At 36.6% G+C, this 17,250-nt stretch overlaps 1 protein-coding gene across 3 annotated transcripts in view; it reads left to right on the forward strand.

Moving 5' to 3' along the window:
• Positions 1-17,250, forward strand: part of LAMA2 (laminin subunit alpha 2) — a 334,549-nt gene that overhangs the window by 33,768 nt on the left and 283,531 nt on the right. Inside the window, exon 1 of one of the 3 annotated variants that reach the window (XM_064708042.1) lies at positions 11,151-11,199. The exons of the other annotated variants lie outside the window; for them this stretch is intronic. The gene's annotated coding sequence lies outside the window, so the exon portion shown is untranslated. Of the gene's footprint in view, positions 1-11,150; positions 11,200-17,250 lie in introns of those variants that run through there. 3 annotated transcript variants of the gene reach the window in all.

A 17,250-nucleotide genomic window follows, 5' to 3' on the forward strand; every position in this document is an offset into this window, starting at 1 on the left:
GAAGCTGCATGAGGAGCTGCTCAGGTCACTTAGTCTGTTCAGCCTGGAGGAGACTGAAGGGAGGCCTCATTGCAGTTACAACTTCCTTGTGGGGGGAAGAGGAAGAGCAGACACTGATCTCTCCTCTCTGGTGCCCAGTGACAGGACCTCAGGGAATGGCCTGGAGTTGTGTCAGGGGAGGTTTAGGTTGAGTATTAACAAAAAAGGTTCTTCACCCAGAGCGTGTTTGAGCCCTGGAACAGGCTCCCTAAGGAAGTGGTCACAGCATCAAGCTTGCCAGAGTATAGGACGTGTTTAGTCAATGCTCTGAGGCACATAATGTGACTCTTGGGGATGTCTTGTGCAGGGCCAGGAGTTTGATTCAATGATCCTGATGGGTCCCTTCCAACTCAACATACTCAGTGATCTGTGATGATTGGTAAATGATAAGGGCCAAAGGAAGCTGAATTAATCTAGGGTGTCTGTCGTAGAGATTGGTTATGAGAGTGTCTTTATGGAATTTGATCTGTTGCTTGTCCTCCTGCAAAACAATCCTACTGTGCCAGAAATTCTTGTAAGCAGGAGCCTAAGCTGAATTGAATCAAACTTAGAGCTTTTATACAAATACTAGTTATTTGTATTGCAGCTGAAAGATGGTGAATCTGTCATTCATCTGTTGTTTAGCAATTTACTATGAATTATTTATTATTCTGATATCTCTGTTCTTTTTCTGTTATGCAGGAAAATTGCTGGTGAAATGCAAGTGTATTTATGCAAATAGAAACTTGAGTTAGATTAACTCAGTGGGATATGTATTCTATAACAATAGCATGTTGTGTGTTTTTTTTATTTTCCCTAAGTCAGAATTGAGTGGATTTTTCCCCCTGAATTCCCTTGTTTATGTTCAGTAAGGCAGACAGATGGTTACAGGAGGGATATCTGTTGTCGTCTATGAAACACATGGTACAGTAAACTAGACATAGGGAGATATCTGTGATCTTTGTATGTTCTTAAATATTTTTTCTAATTCTAGAGAAAAAGCTGTATTTTCAGTCTGGCTTCTTAATTTATCCCAATTCATTGTTTGAACCAGTTATACAGACCTTTCAAGTGAAGCATGTGCTGCTTATGTAAAAAAATTGCAAAGCTACCTATGCCTTTGAGGTGGGACTACTCATTTGTTGTGAGGATGAGTGTCTCTACCTTCTCTTTCAAATAAATCCTGGAACACTGCCCATTCTTTTAGTTAAGATGCAGGGGGATGGCTTGGGCCATAAGAAGATGTGGCCATAATAAAGCTGTGTCAGGGATGTTCTGATTGGGTATTTGGAAAGTTCTTCATGGAGAGGTTGATCAAGCACTGGAACAAGCTCCCTAGGAAATGGCCATTGTCTGAAGCCTGAGTGTTCAAGAAGTGTTTGGGAAATGCTCTTAGATATGTGGTTTAACTTCTAGGTTGCCCTGTGTGTAATGAGGAGTAGGAGCTGATGACTCTTGTGGGTTTCTTCCAATGTAGGATATTCTGTGATTCTGTGGTTTGGGTATAGATTATAGTACTTTTAACCTTTTAACTTGGACTCTTCTTAACCTATTTTCCTTTCAGTTGTTTCCTGTGATTTTACAGGTGTCACACTGAAACTATACACAACCTCTCTCCCTTCTTTATTCTAATTTTTGTGCTTAATTGATGAAGTAGTGTATTGTTTAACTAGTTTTTGATTGATAGCATAATTTGACTGTTGGTTGTTTCTTATTTAAAAGGTGGAAGAGAAGTGTCATTCACATAATTAATTTTTAAAGTTATTCCCCTGTCTGGCTCATACTTCTTCAGTTGTTTTTTGTTCCCCTTTGTTAGCCAGACTGTTACTGTATTTCATATGAGGAAAATAAAGGAAAAATAATTATGTATGTATCTGCTAATTTTACAATGCTACAGAAGTCATCTCATCCCCAGTGACTGCTGAAATGCAAACAAAGCACAAATACCATAAAGAAACAAAATCATGAATTTATATGTGCATGAAATGCCATGGTTAAATGCAATATGAAATTTGGATAACATTTCAGAAGTGTGGAGCACCATGTTCAGAAAATCTACTGATTCTGTCAAACTAGGCCTGGAATGAAAAGATAAGGATCTTCCAAAGAAGATAAGAGTGAGGAGTAAGGGCCTCTGGTTTAAGCCTGCTCATACAGTACAAATGATGTAGGGGAGATAAGTTGCACAAAATGACACCCTTGACACCCTTATAAAAATGAAGTTTTCCCATTCATGTCACTTTGGCTCCTGTTAGAGCAAAGCCAAAATTGCACCACTTAAAATTGTGCCGTTAAGTGGGAGATCTGGTAATTATACTTTAGGAGTCTGGAGAAATCCTATATTGAATAAGGAAAAAATTTTGGCTTAATATCTGAACTCTTAAAAAGGAATCTTATATTTGAATTGTTACATTAAAATATCTTCTTTCAAATGCCTTTTACAGACAGTCTAGACAGTGAGATATCCAGAATATGTAACTACCTCTAGCTTCTCTATGCAAAGTCTCAAAATGTTACACATTTTGGATTTTGCAGAATCCATACAAACTATGAAATTACTTTCTTTAGATAGCTAAATTCTGCAAGAGAAGTTAAATTACTTGGTCAGTTTTGAAGATTACAATTCGTCAGTTGTCCAAGGCCATGCAATGAATCACTGAAGATTAAAGGCTAAAACTGCTTAATCTTGAGTGTTTCTTGCTCACTCTGTCAACTGGATAGGATTTTCAAGGAGACACTGATAGAAATATTTTAATCTGTTCGTAGAACATACCAAATAAATTTTGATAATGACAGCAAAGTAATATCTCTGCAGAGCATCAGTAAAGGAGCAACTTATGTGTCACTTCCACAGTTCGGTAGGGTCGTAATGCTTGCCTGTTTAATTCAGTTATGCTTTCATTGTTGCTGAGACGTCTGCAAAGTTTTAGCAGCCATTGTCTTAAAGGCAAGAATGAAAATAATAGTTAAATAATTATATTTTGATTTATGAAACATTCATTGGAATGCTATCAATATGAGGCTTTGGAAAGTTCATTATCAGAATATTGAATATATCAAGGTACAGAGCTGACAGACCACAATCCACTGGGGTGGTTTAAGTTCAGCATCCTGTTGGCTTAATATAGGTAAACCTGAGGTATTTTTAGCTTTTAGGTGGATTTTAGAAATAGGAAGGAATAAAGAAGTAACGTGTTCTTCAGGGTTTTTTTGGGGGGAAGGCATGTAAAGATTTCAGATCACAAATAGTAAACTTTAAGGTGATTCAGTTCACAGTTGTTTTTAATATATTTCTTTTGTTCAGATTTTTGATAAATGACAGTTAAAAGATGAATTATTGTATACAGATTATTATTTCCCTCTAATGTAAGTAAATGCCCCTTGAAAATTTCTTCCCTTCTAAGGGAATGCCAAATCCAAGTTTTCACTGGAGTCACTAAATTACATGTATATGTTATTTTATTAAATAAGCAAAAGGAAGTATAAATATGAGTCTTCAGAATACTTGCATCAGACAAAACTGGTAAAGGCTTGCCAGTTAGTTCCTGTTAAGTATTTTAGAAGTATTCAAGTTGAATTTTCATGTACAGTGCAACACATCAGTTGTATAATCTCTCTGTAGTCCCTGTAGCTGTTTTTCCACTATAGCTTTCTCCCATCAAAACCAGCTCTTTTCCCCAGCATATAGAATGTGCAACACTGGAAATAAGTATTTAAAAGCTAGAAACTACAGTTTAGATCTTCAGAAAAGGGTTATGAGTTAACCACATTCATCTGTTTGCAATACAGTCTTCTGTTTCTTGGTCACATCCTGTTTGTTTTTTATTACTGAGTATTACAAAAGTATAAGATTTTTTCCAGTCTTCTTTTAATCCTCACATGTGGTCTTTTGTCTTACTGTTTTCCATTTGTACCCTGTCTTGAACACAAAAAAGTGGTTATTTTCCTTCAGGATTTTGTGTTCTCTTGATAATGACCTCTATAATAGTATTTAATACTAAAGCATTTTATAATCAAAGGAAGTGAGAATCCCCTACCAAGTCAGTCTGCAAAAGGTATTACCTCCAGCCAGTAAATGGAGTTACAAAGACGTTTTAAGCAAAAAGTTTTCATTAACATTCCATGCCTATGTGACATTTGGGCCGCCAAGTAGAATCTTTTCTCCAAATATGGGAAACCACAACTGGAACCTTCAGAAATTTTTGCTGCCAAACTTTAGCTGCTCTCTTTTATGCTTATTAAGGTATACACAGATAAAGAGGGAATACACATGAGCAAGGTGATAGCTGGTTATTTTTTCAGTTCATCATAAAGGCATGTCCTTTATGGGTGTGTGTTAAGACAGAGTTATACTTTGGGAAAGTGATCATTAACACTGACAAAGCCGTTTATCTTTGCCAAACTTGTCTTGTGTATTCACAGAAGTGTTCTGACATGCAGAAATTTCTACTAAAATTTTAATCCAAAGCATAAAAATCTCAATTTGTTTCAGATTTGTTTTAATTACTTTAACATTTTCTGATGTATTTTCTTATATACAATAAGAAGTTTGTGAAATAGTATTACTTAGCTTCTTAATGGTGTGCATTTACTTTTGTTTTTTTAGGCATATTTTTTGTTATAGATTTTTTCAAGTCATTGTCCTAATGGAATGAAAAAAGTAAAAAAACTACTGCAAAATTCCATTCTTTTTGTTGGCCCTTTGTAGGCATCTGGAGTGCTTTCTGTCTGAGCAGAACATCTTGAAGTTTTCTACTCAGCGTTACCTGGACTTCTAATAATTTTGCTTGTCTGCTGAAAACAAGACCTTTCTTTAAAGTGTAGTGTTAAAATGAAACTATTCCCTAGATCTCATCTTGGAAAATATTTTACTGTTTTTAGTGCAGTTGCTAACTTTTCGCTATTAATAAAACTTCTGATACAAATTATTGAGACCTCGAAGCTGGACATTGTATACCTCTGATTAGGTTCCATGGAATGAGGATCACCCTTTTTGTAACTACATTACATGGGGTCTCATGATCTGAGGTCCATTGCAGCTCCTATCTAATTTCTGTAGAACTGCTGCTCAGTAATTGTGCCATTCCAGTGTGTGTGGAGCTGCTTATTCCTCTCATCTAAGTTTTGAATTTTCTGGATTTCAAGCTCGGCTTTTCAGACTTCTCTAGCTGCTGGAGAGCTTTTGAACCTGTTTTCCAGACAGTGCTGTGGTAATAAGCATACTCTTAAATTAATTTTCTTCATTTAGCAAGAAATACATGCAAACAAACAGCTTCTAAATTTCATCCACCTTCCTTTTCCCTCATGGCATTGTGGTGACCTTTAGTTAGAAGACAATCAGTTACTGGTCCAAGGGGAGGAAGAGTGAAATCATTTAAGTCTGTCCGTCGTAAGAAAAGGGCAAGATTGTATGCTGACATGGAAGAACACTTCCCAAAAAGCTGTAGGGGTATTTGACTGTTGAGATATTACAGAGATTATTTATAATCTTGGATATGAGAAACTAAGAACCTTAGAGCTTGTTGAAAGGCAAGAAGATTCTTTTCCTGAGAAAAGTATAAGGGTTGTGAATATTAAGCATGACTAAGAAAAGAATTCTGTTCCAGCCTCCTAATATTTTGATACTCTGCATTAAGGTCAGCTGGGATTTGTCTAGTTAACATGGATATTGTTTGAAAAACTAAACATTTCAAAAACTATTCCATGCTATTGATCATTTAAGATGTTCTTACCTATCAAGCACAAAAGCAAGTGCTGTTTCCAAATGAAATATTGTGATCCCTAATTTGTGATTCTGACACCAGATGATGTCAGCATACTTACTTGATTGGTGTTATTTTTATCTGTTTGCAGAACTTGGAGTTTATCCAGTTGAACAAACCAGTAAACATATATGTTTTTAAGCAGATGTGGAAGACCAGTGGTGGCTGTCCAATCCTGTTACCACATTACTTATTTTGTCTGTACTTTTGTTTGTACAAAGGATCCACAAAACTGATGCTTTTTTTCATAGGTGCAGTTTGAGACCTAGTGTGAAATGGTAAGGGAGCTACTCTGGAACCGCTTCTTCTTTCTTTTTATTTTTTTTTTCTTTTCTTTTTATGGCTAATGCATATGATGTTGCCATGCAATTGGATGAACTACACTTTTTTCCCCTTTTTATGCACAAAGCAAATCAGATTTTATAGAATTACTTAGATGTTCTCTTAGCCTGCTTATACCTCATAAACATGTCACTTTTTAACCCTAAAATCTTTGCTTTTCTTTTTGCTCTAAGCTCCATTGATCCTGATCTTGCAAACAGGCTACACCTACAGCAAAGATGCAGAAGTTGGGCATTCTTGCTTTCCTTCACAGGTACTCAGGAGTCACCTCAGTGTGCACTTTCAGGAGCTGTCTCATGCCAGAAATGGCACAGTGGTGACTGCTGTTTTATTTTACACAGACCACCTTACACAAAGGCTTTCCTGGGGTGAAAGCCTGCAGCTGGTCTTGTTTAGTATATAAAGAAATGACTAGCTAGGATTTGAGGAAAGAAAAAGCTATGGTCATAGCTTGACATTAGTTGAATTCTTTTCAGATACTGATCCAATTACAGCAGTTAAGTGATTTAGGTCACTTTTCATCACTGTATCCAAGTGTACACTTTACTTTAGACATAGGCCTAATTTCATTGCCTTCAGTGGAACTGAAGCAGGCATTAAGTGTTCTTTGGGTTTAAAGCCAATTCCTGTACACTGCTGATAAACTACAGAAGTGAAAAACTAGCTGTGGCTGTGCAGTAATCCTGATAGAATTAGGATGATATCAGTCATGTTACATCAGGAATTAATTTGGTTTGCAGTCTCACAGCAAACCACAGTTTTTTCTCATTAATACTGTTAGTAGATGATAGTTAAATGTGTCTGATTGAAGACAATGCTGAAATAACTCCAAGCTGTACCTGAGTCAGTGTCTGACCATGTTCCTTCCTCTGTATAGGCTTCTTCCTCTTATTGAACCCCAGAAACAAAAATGTCCGTAAGAGAGAAATTATCATTTTGGTTCCAGGTGAGCTGATGAATGCTGACAGGTGTTTATCCTGTGAGTACTTTTAGTGTCCATTGATACCTCCTTTTGTCTAGGAAGTTTTATTTAGGATCCTGTCATGCTGTGTTCTTTGAGTTAGTAATTTTTAATTACTCATTAAACAAGACATTAAAGGATAAAACTGACTCTCTGTAGTGGAATTTGTTCTAAGTCCCATAAAACAGTTGCATGAAATTTATTTTTTCCACTTGTCATATCTGCAATTGCTTTTTCTCAAGATTGAGTTCTACACAGTGTCCAATTGCACACAGCTATGTTTCTATAAGCAATAAAACAGGCTTATACTCGTCTATTCTGGTTTTAAACTAGTCTCAAATCTCAAATGTAGCTTAAAGCTGACAGTTCCCTATCTTTTAAAAATCAGTTCCAGTATCAATTGTTTTTATTATTATTTTTTTAGCATTTTGTGATTCTCATAATGCATCATCTTATTTGAAACAAGATCTTGTCAATACAGGAAACATTTCATGTAATTAAAGGTCCATCTTTAGACATAGATAAGCTATGCTATGTCTAAGCATTATTGTGTAGTCCCTATACACGCTATGTAGCTTTTAGTAGTTTATTTTGGTCTAGTTGATTTCCAGAAGTTTTCTAAATGTTCATTTAAGGTCACAGTAGTACGGAGCATGTGAATGAGATATATACCCATTATGCCAGGACCAGAAGCAATAGCTATCAAATTTCTGCTGTAAGACTTCAGTCTCTTGGGAAATTTAGGTGCCTTCCAAAAGCTATCCCTAAGACTCAATCATAGATTCTACACGTTTCTCTTAGGTTCATGGCTGCATAAATAAATAAAAATGTGCTATTAATTATGTATTAATGTTTCCTGATTTACACTTATGAAAAATGTAAGGCAGTACTGTTACTCAGATAAATTTTCCTTTCATTTGTGACAGGAACCTTACAAAAAAGAGTTTCAGAAATCCCTGATGGTGCTTCTCTCAGCCTTTGTAGCATTAACCTTTTGTCTTTCCCAGTTCCTACATTTTCTGTTTTCTTATACTTTGATTGATTCTGATGCTTGTAGTAGTTATTTGTAATCTAAATCTATTGTCTCTATTTATTTGTTGGCAAATTCTTGGGACAGTAAGTTAGTGTTTTATTTACTTTTCAGCAGTGGATTTCAGCCAAAGCCTCTGAGGAACACAGGGATGTTTTCATTAGCTGTTACAGGCTTGGTATAGTTCTGCGTTGTTGAAACAACTAAACAGCTGTTTAGTATAGAGGAAAAAAACAACCCAGGTGTTGGCAACAGTGTTTCCAGATTATGAGACAACTCAGTACAACTGCAGCACTACTGATAACTGAGGTAGTTTAAGCAGGGCTAGCTCTGGTAGTCCTCAGTGGCCTTGTGCATGCAGGCGTACCATAAATTACATTACACTTTGTTTTTATTTTCCTTCATTCAAATTCAAGAAAAGAGATGCTGTTCCTTATTGCATAGGAAATCATAAGTTAAGGCCATGAGCCTTACTGATATATGCAAAGTGTTTTTGACTTTGAGCATGTAAATTATATGAAGGGCAAGCTATTCATCCTCACAGTTTCTTTTGGCCTTGGAGTATTTATAGAGGCTCCCTGTGGAGCTGCACTGTCAAGCATCCCCCAGCTGGGGAACAGCTTATGGAAGGTTCTCTGAGGACTGTGTATGCACACTGAAAACTCATTAATAGTCATATGCAGCCCTAGAAGCAAGACTATTCCTGTGTCCTTTCTTCATCTGGAAAAATATTTGGGTTTATTTCTTTCATAGTGACATCTCCTACTTTGGAGCATTTTTTTGTTAATGCTCAAGGTTGGCTTCAAAAGGGACTAAATGTCATAGAGCTTGTTATTTTAGTGCCTGACAAAATTATTGTTTGAAAATGGGTGTTCAGAGTCAATTCTCTACTGGATACTCAGCTGTTTGCAATCCCTGCAATACAGAACATAAAAAGCACCTCAATATGTGAAGAACAGAGCCATAGATATGAAATGTGGAAGACTGAAATTTGAAATTCTGTAGCAGGGGCAAGATTTTATGCACAGAGTAAATAATAGGTCAGAATAAAAAAGCAGAATTACTATGTCAAGTCATAATAGTCCCTGACTGGACCGAGTCCACACTGCTTCCCCCTGGGTCTTTGAATTATGGTGCTGCAACAGTGTGAGCACCATGTTTGACCTGTGGTCTTTGAATTGTTCTGTGGAGTTGTTGAGTTGTTCTGTAGAGCTGAGCTGCGTAATTTCTTTGGTTCATCATTTTTCTTCAATATGCCACATATCACTTAGTGATCCAGTCATGGCAAGTATTTACTCCTCTGTTTCCATTCCATATCCATTGCAAAGATTTTTGAATCATAGCCAGCGATTCATAGCTTAAGATGTAATTCTGTGAAACCTTCTGTTGTCATTTTATGAGTTATAGATTGATATTTTCATCTTCCTGAGGACCTGATGAAGGTTTTTCTGTCCCCAAATTCATGGTTCAACTGTGGATGCATTTGAGATCTGACCAGGATTGTGTTTTGAGTGCGAATCTTGGTGGTGAATATGGTGGTGGTGCTAGGTAGACAGTTGGACTTTGATTTGTTGAGTTGTTTTTTTCTCTTTAATATATACTGGTGGAGTGCCCTGTTGTTTATCTGCACTGATTGTGCATTTAGAAAGATTACAGGAGTTGCTGAAAATGTACAGCACACAACTTCAGAGCATTCAGGCTCTCAAAAAACTTCAGGAAAATTAGTAAGAACGATGTAAGTAATTCTAACATCTTGGTTTAGATGGTCTATGGAAGCAGCAAGGTGAGGAAACAAGTTAGAGATTCATCTAATATTGATGAATATTGACATTTTATTGACATATTGACATTTTATTGTCTTGAATCTCCTGTCTCTAATACATAGAGACATAACATGACACAGTAGACATGAAATGTCTACTACCATGAATGTTCTGAGTTTTATAATGCTGTAAGATGAAGAAAGCCTGTTCATTTTCATGCCAGATTTACATTAAATTTGAAGCTGTGAAATCTTCTGACTTTGCCAGGTGAATCCATTAGTGTTCTTAAAATTTTGACCACCAGCGTATGCTCATGGACACCTTTCCATATAATTAGAAGTGGATGAAGTCGGTGTGGAGGCAAGTGAGGTTCTTTTGCTTCTTTCACAGCATGAAAAGAAATCTGCATGGTGTTCTGAAGGATCATCCCTCTAAGGTGAAAGGAAGTAATAAATCTGCAGATTACTAGGGGGTATGAGTACCAAAACAATTACTAAGAAGATGCCTCTGAAATCAGAGGTCCCAGGAGAGGTGAACTTTTTCAGAGGAGACATTAACTTTCTTCTTGTCAGAGAAAGTTTCATTAGAAGGCTGTTGTCCAGCCAGCTTGACAGAAAACATCTGGGCTCTGGTGGGTGGCAAAAGACATAAGTATTTTGTTTTACTCTGTTAGTAGCCATGAATAGCCATGTGTTCTGTTCTGGTGCAGCCTGTTCTGTTGCAGCCAAGGGAGAAGTAGTGACACAAGAGAAAACTTTTTTATTTTTCTTCCCTTTTTGTTGTTAGTGTCTTTTAATGATGTCCAGGGTGTGCAAAATGTGAGAAACTGCCCTTATGCTGCAGTTCTGCTTCACTGCAGAGTAATGAATGTCGTATCTCAAGATTCAGAGCCTGCCTGCAGCAAATCTGGTCAAAGTAAAGGTGCTCTAATAAAACTTCAACCCTGGGTTTAAAGCTAGTGCATGTGTTTAGGAGCAGTACTCTCTGTCACTGGAATAAGCAAATTATTCCTGCTCCACGTGGTTCAAAATGGGGAATGCTGATTTGAGTATTTACACTTTCTATCCTGCAGCTTATGTGGTGGTGTTTCTTCCCAGAGCCCAACTTTTCTCTGAGCTGTAGACTTTAGTAAAAAGTCTTGTTCTTCAACTTCCTAATTACTTTCTATGCTTCTGTGTTTTGATTCTGTGTGTGTTGATTCTTTTGACCTAGACAATTTTTTCCATTTTCTGGTACAAACCTTAGAATATCAACAAGTAACAAAAATAACAAAAATCAAAAGCAACCTTTCGGATAATACTTCATAATTTTCTTGGACAAAAGGTAAGCCTTACAAGCAATTATGAACTCTAGTAGTTATTATCAGTCTACTAGAACATATTATAATTCAGAAAATAGTTATTTAAAGCAACTAATATGACTGTACTGTTTATTTTCTCTTTTTTTTTTTTCTGTTTTAATTATAATAACTATGTACTGGCACACATCATTTTCCAGGAAGAGGTAACAAAGAACAGTAACAGAGTAGTTAATTTTACTACCCTGTATCACAATGAATTAATTTGGAAAAAATAAGGAAAATAACTTAATTTTAGTCATAGCAAATGTTTGCCTAGAAATGCCGTTCCAGCTGATGTTGTCTTAATAACCCTCATGCTGTGCTGAATGCTTCTGTGGTTTCTTTCTGAAGCCTGCAGACTAAAGGAGCATTGTTACACCATTGGTATCTGTATTTTGGGTGAGTTCCCCCGTTTGAATTTTTCTTGACTTTTCATTTCCCGGCAGGACCTTTTCCCAAGAGACAGTGGGTTGTATTAGGTGAAGCATAGGAAGCATATGTTTGTTGAGCTCTTCAATGTATCTGGTAAAGGCATTAAAAATACAGGGGAAAAATAAGCTTCTTTATACGCTGTGCCAAAAATCAGGGTAGTAATCAGATTTCACGTAAGCAATGTCACGGCCATCTGCAGTATCCCTCTCTGGTTATTGCACACGTGCTTTGCTTTAGACAGTCACTTCAGTCTTCCTGTTTTAAAAAACCCACATTTTCCTTGCCATCCCCACTTATCTCTAAACATGTTACACTGAGTTTTCATACACCTGCAAGACCACAACTTTCTGTTTTCAGGGCTGTAGGGGATGTTTCTAGGGCTCCAAGGATGCAAATGTGAAAGAGAAATTCACTCTTAAACTATTTGGGAGATTTTTTTTTTTTTTAATTGACATTGAATGTAATATTAGTGGAAGATTTTAAACTGACAGCTCTGGTAATTAATTGCTGCAAACTAGGTCTGATCCAAAGGCTGTTACAGATTTAAAGGAGCTTTGGAATTAGATTTTATGACGCCCATTGCGATCATCCACTACACTGATCTGATCTCAGAGCATTTTGGTTACAGTGATTATTTAAAAAAAACACTTATGGGTGTTGGGTGTTTTTTTTTTTTTTTGGTTGGTTGGTTGGGTTTTTATTGTTTGTTTGTTTGGGGGTTTTTTTTGTGCATTTTACTCATGTTTTCCATGTAGATTTGGCAATACTTGGAGAGTTAAAATTCTGTGGATGAGAATTGAAATTCTGTTGTTAGAAGGCAAAAAAACATGGAAAGTATTGAAGAATGGGAGAGATAATAAAGTTCCTTTGCCAACAGGAATAAATTCTTAAGGGACGGGTAATTGCTGTGACTGAATATCCACCTCTCCAGACTGCATACTGTAGGCTTTTTGAACAGATACTGGATCAGAGACTGGTTTTGTCCACTGGCTCTAAAGAGAATGGAAACGTGAAAGATGTGGATGGAATCACACATCTCTTCTTTGAATTCAAAATACATAGTGTATTTCAATTATCAGTTACTAATTAAGTAAGGAAATAAGCAGTGTGAATAAATCCTTGTATCAATAAAATAGGTTAGCCTGAGGTAAAAGCAAAAATCATTAGGATTTGTGCCTCTGAACCTGAAAAACTCTGCCTATATCTGTCCTTTGTTCAATTTCTGTGTCCATTTTGCCTTCCTGGTGACTATATGTAATCAAAGAAGAACATCCTGGGTTGTTTTTTTGGTTTTTTTTTCCCCTGGGTATGTAATGTCATCCCATCTGAGCATGAAATCCTAAGTTAGGGTTCATGTGGTTTCTGAAAAGAAAATAGTTTTGTTTGTTTTCTGTACTGTTCACATTCTAATTCAGAGCATTTGGTACTGGGGCATGTTGTGAATTTTCAGGTTGATTAGGAGCACAATAAAGTATTCCAGGGGAGCAGGAAACTCCATGTTTCTAGAGGTTTCTCTCTAGAGGTGTCCCTCACTGTGTAATATTTTGCCTTTGGAAAAACTTCACCTTGTTCTTAATTTGAGTTCTTTTGATGCTCTTATTTTTAAGAACTCTCTCTCAATAAAATAATTGTCCACTAGTAAGATATAATGAAAATTACTTTTTTTGCTGTTGAAAAATAGAGAGAACTTTCTTGAAGCATGTTTGTTCAGTTAATATTGGATTAGTACAAGTCTGTTCTTATATACTAAAACTTGTCTTCCTATTCAACAGATCAGTGCTAGTGTAATGCAAAGAACTTCTGAATACTGAAAGTAATTTTGAATTCAGAAATAATGCTGTGACTGAGTTCTAGATTCATAATTACTGGAGCTAAGAATCACATTTGGATACTCATTACAGAATAAGTTGTCAAACACACATTCGATTGACAACATAAGTCTGATTCTTTCGAGATCATAATGTTCTCCTCCAGAAAGAAAATTAAGAGCTAGGTCTCCAAATTAGGGATTCAAATGTTGAAATAGAGCAAAATTAACAAAATCTCTTTCAACTCTACTGGGAGACAACTGTGGTTTAAGGGGGATAAGACCATTTATTCTGCAATTTCTTGATTCATGTTCATAGTACATGAAAACATACAAAATGGTATTTCAGGTGACTCTGAATTGATTTTGACTCCAAAGTTTCTACAATTCTTACAGAAAGGAAAGGGAAAGCCTCTTGCATGAATCAGCTATAAAGGGGAAAGATACTAGATGCTCTTCTGTCTGCTAGACATCTTCAAACTTACACATGAATTTCTAATTTCATCTTCTCTGTAATCTGACATAATGTCTACATTTCCTTCTTGTCTATGGGATTTTCCTCTTGTTCTCTGGAATGGTGGGGCTTAGGTCTTACAATGTGCTTTTGAGCTTACCTGTTAGATCAGTGAAGAATCATTTTCAGCAGTGCTCTGTCCTTTCTTATTTGTTCAGCAGAAAGGGCTGCTTCATAAACTGAACATGGGTTTATTTCTTGTAACTTTTTATTTTATTATGTTTGTCCAAAGAGAACCTATTCTGACATGATAGCCTTCCTCCAGCCCTTGGGATGTAAGCATGAAAGCAGTTCTGTGAGGAAAGACCTGAACAGGTTTTTATATTTCATGTCAATTAAAATGAAGCAGACTTGAGGTGGGGGCATGATGTTTTAACCTCGAGCTATTGGATTCCTTTTCCAAATTACACTGTAGTTTAATCACAAGAACCAGTCACTCGCTGCTACTAGTCATGTTTTAGATGAGTTTTCTGTTACATTCCAGTTTTCTGCAGGGCTAGCTGGGGGTGCCCATGTTACTGTTACAGAGCATAAATTGCTTTCCTGAACTTTGGGCCTTGCTTTAGTAGAGCTTGAAGCACTACAGAATTTTAAATGTAAAAGTATTAATATTTCACTGTTGTTGAGAAACTGTCTCACTGCCTCATCTGTGTAACATATTCTACAAATTAATTACTTGGTGGGTCTGAAATACCTGTTTTTATTAGGCATTCAAAGACAGAATATCGCATTTTATTCTTTTGAAGTATGTCACAGAGCACTACCTGTAAGTATCTCACTGCTCATTCCTCCCTCACCAACCCCATTTATTCATAACCTATTTCATCCTTTTTGATTTATGTCTGTAACACGTGTATGGCCATGAATACAAAATGTATCCCTATGAATGTAAATAGGTCAATTGCTTGTGCAGATTTGGTAAAAAAATAATTTTACCTTTTTAGATTCTTGTCTGTAGAAATCAGGTGTAAAATATAGACCCACCAAAAGTGACGGTATTTCTATCAGGTGAAAGGCCTTGAAGGCTCTGTAGGTTCTCCAGTTTCATGGTCAGGACTGAGTCCTTTCTCATGAGAGTTATGTTTTAAAGACTTTGGGAGTGGTGAGCAGATAATGCCTTTTTTTTTTTTTTTAATTTAAGTGCATTTACATGTAGTCAATGTTCTTATTCAGATGTGTTCTGAGCCTGTGTAACTCTTACTTCCCTTGTCATTTCGTATTTCCCTTTTGATTACGGAAACTAAAACAGCTTCCCTATAATTTCTTCGTATGCTATTAGTAAATGAATTTGTAGTTGTAGATGTGTCACTTGCAAAGTAATCTTCTGGGTGTAACTCTATTATCAAGCAACACTAAAACCTAAAAATGATATGAAAAATAAAGTTATAAATTCATTCTGTAGGAGGTCAGCTGAGAAACATCATTATGTATTCTCACACATTCTGGAACATACATTCGATATATGCAGTGGTAGGATGCTGCTGGTGCTCAAGCACACCTTCTTTCTGTGTTTACTCTTTTCTGTGTTCAAGGACTCAAGTGCTGTGTCATTTGCATGTACAGTTTGCAGTTCTTGAGCAATAAGGGCTCAGAAATGTGTTTCTTTGGTCTGTCACAGATAAAAAATTATCTTGATTCTGGATAATAATAAATAGCATTTTGAGACTCTGTTTTTGAAGAAGCCTTCCTCTAAAGAGGCAGCTGAAGTTAGAGAATTCAAATTCATCTTTAGCTCAGAAATCTGTTCAATGTTAGACATCTGTTCACTGATATTTGAATGTTTCTAGGTGTCTGACTTTATGAGGTAATTTCCAAGAGACACATTAGACCACATCAGAGGTCTAAGAGTCATTTATATCTGAGATGAATGGAAACTGTATGTTTGGTAGATAGATATTCTATTCTGGGATTTAGTTTTTTTGCTTGTTAGTTGCTTTTTTATTGTGGTATTGTACAGAGGGTGGGGTTCACATTGTGAATTGACCCCTGGGATGAGGTATGTTAGTGTCTGTAAAAGTGCTGTGTAAATCTGCTGTAGCCACTGAGCCTTCGAGGGACCCCTGCTTGCCTCAGGAGATCGACTGATAAATTACCTTTCCAGGAGCGGGGTGACTAAGCTTCTGCTGTGATATTTCTACACAAGCCATTTTGTTGGGAGAAACGGTGCTGTTTCGAAGTGCTGTCTCCATTTACTGTGTTTTATTCTCAAAGCAGTCTTTCTAAACCTTAAGCTCTTCCCTAAATCTGTTCCAGTCCCATTAAGACCTAAATCAATGAGTGGACAACTCAATTAACAAGATTTTCTAGCACATACATCTAAGGTGCCTGTGCTAGCAGAGGGCTCTTAAATTCTTCTGCAATACAGTGAAGTAGATTTCTGTGCCTCATTCATACTTTTCAGACTAGCAGCTTGTTCTTCATTCTTCCACCCTTCTAGTTGAAAAATACTTTCCTTCTTGGAAATCCTACCATACCTTCTGTTGTCATGTTGAACTTTAATCCTGTTATTTATTTTCTGGATTTGATTACTTTGATTTCAATCTGTTAAAAAAATCAGGTGAAACTCAAACCATGGTCTCAAGGAAGTGACTGTTGATAAATCTGTGCAATTTCTCTAGTTGGAGAATAATTAGAACATCAGAATGTTTCTGAAGTTTTAAATGCCACTGGGAAAAGACTAGCAAACAATGCTGTATAAAATTCAAGGTGAAGAAGATAACTACAGGAGGTGTGTCACACAGCAGACACAGACCAAGTAGCAAGAGTTTTAAGGGATCTTTGGATTGAAACACAGCCATAAATTTGTTGTTTATTTCAAGTAACAGATATTGGATATTGTGTGAGAATATGAAGATTTCTGGAGCTCTGTGGTGCTGCTCTGTGGTATCTGTCTGTATCCTTAGCTATCACAGGATGCCACTGTGAGGGTATTATTGTAAGATATATTTTTGGCCTGCTATACTTCCTGGTAGGTGTCACCTTTGCACCAGCATTCCTTGATTCCAGCTAGGTAAGCGTACTGCTTCTCTGAATATGTCTTTTAACCAGGAACAGTGCTGATGAATTAGGGCATTCAGTTACCAGCTGTGAGCTTAAAATGCAATTCTGGTGTAACTGCAGGACCAGTCTTTTTCCTGTGGTGCTGTGAGCTGTGGAATATATCTTCCCCATAGTCACTAGCTACATCAAAACCTGTTTGTTCAGAAAAAAAGTCACTGAATGCCTAAGGCACACATGGCAATACAGCCCTTCTGGACTTTATAATGACCTGCTATGGACCCT

This window comes from Zonotrichia leucophrys, chromosome 3 (assembly GCF_028769735.1).
Source record: "Zonotrichia leucophrys gambelii isolate GWCS_2022_RI chromosome 3, RI_Zleu_2.0, whole genome shotgun sequence".
In the NCBI taxonomy this organism is placed as follows: domain Eukaryota; kingdom Metazoa; phylum Chordata; class Aves; order Passeriformes; family Passerellidae; genus Zonotrichia; species Zonotrichia leucophrys.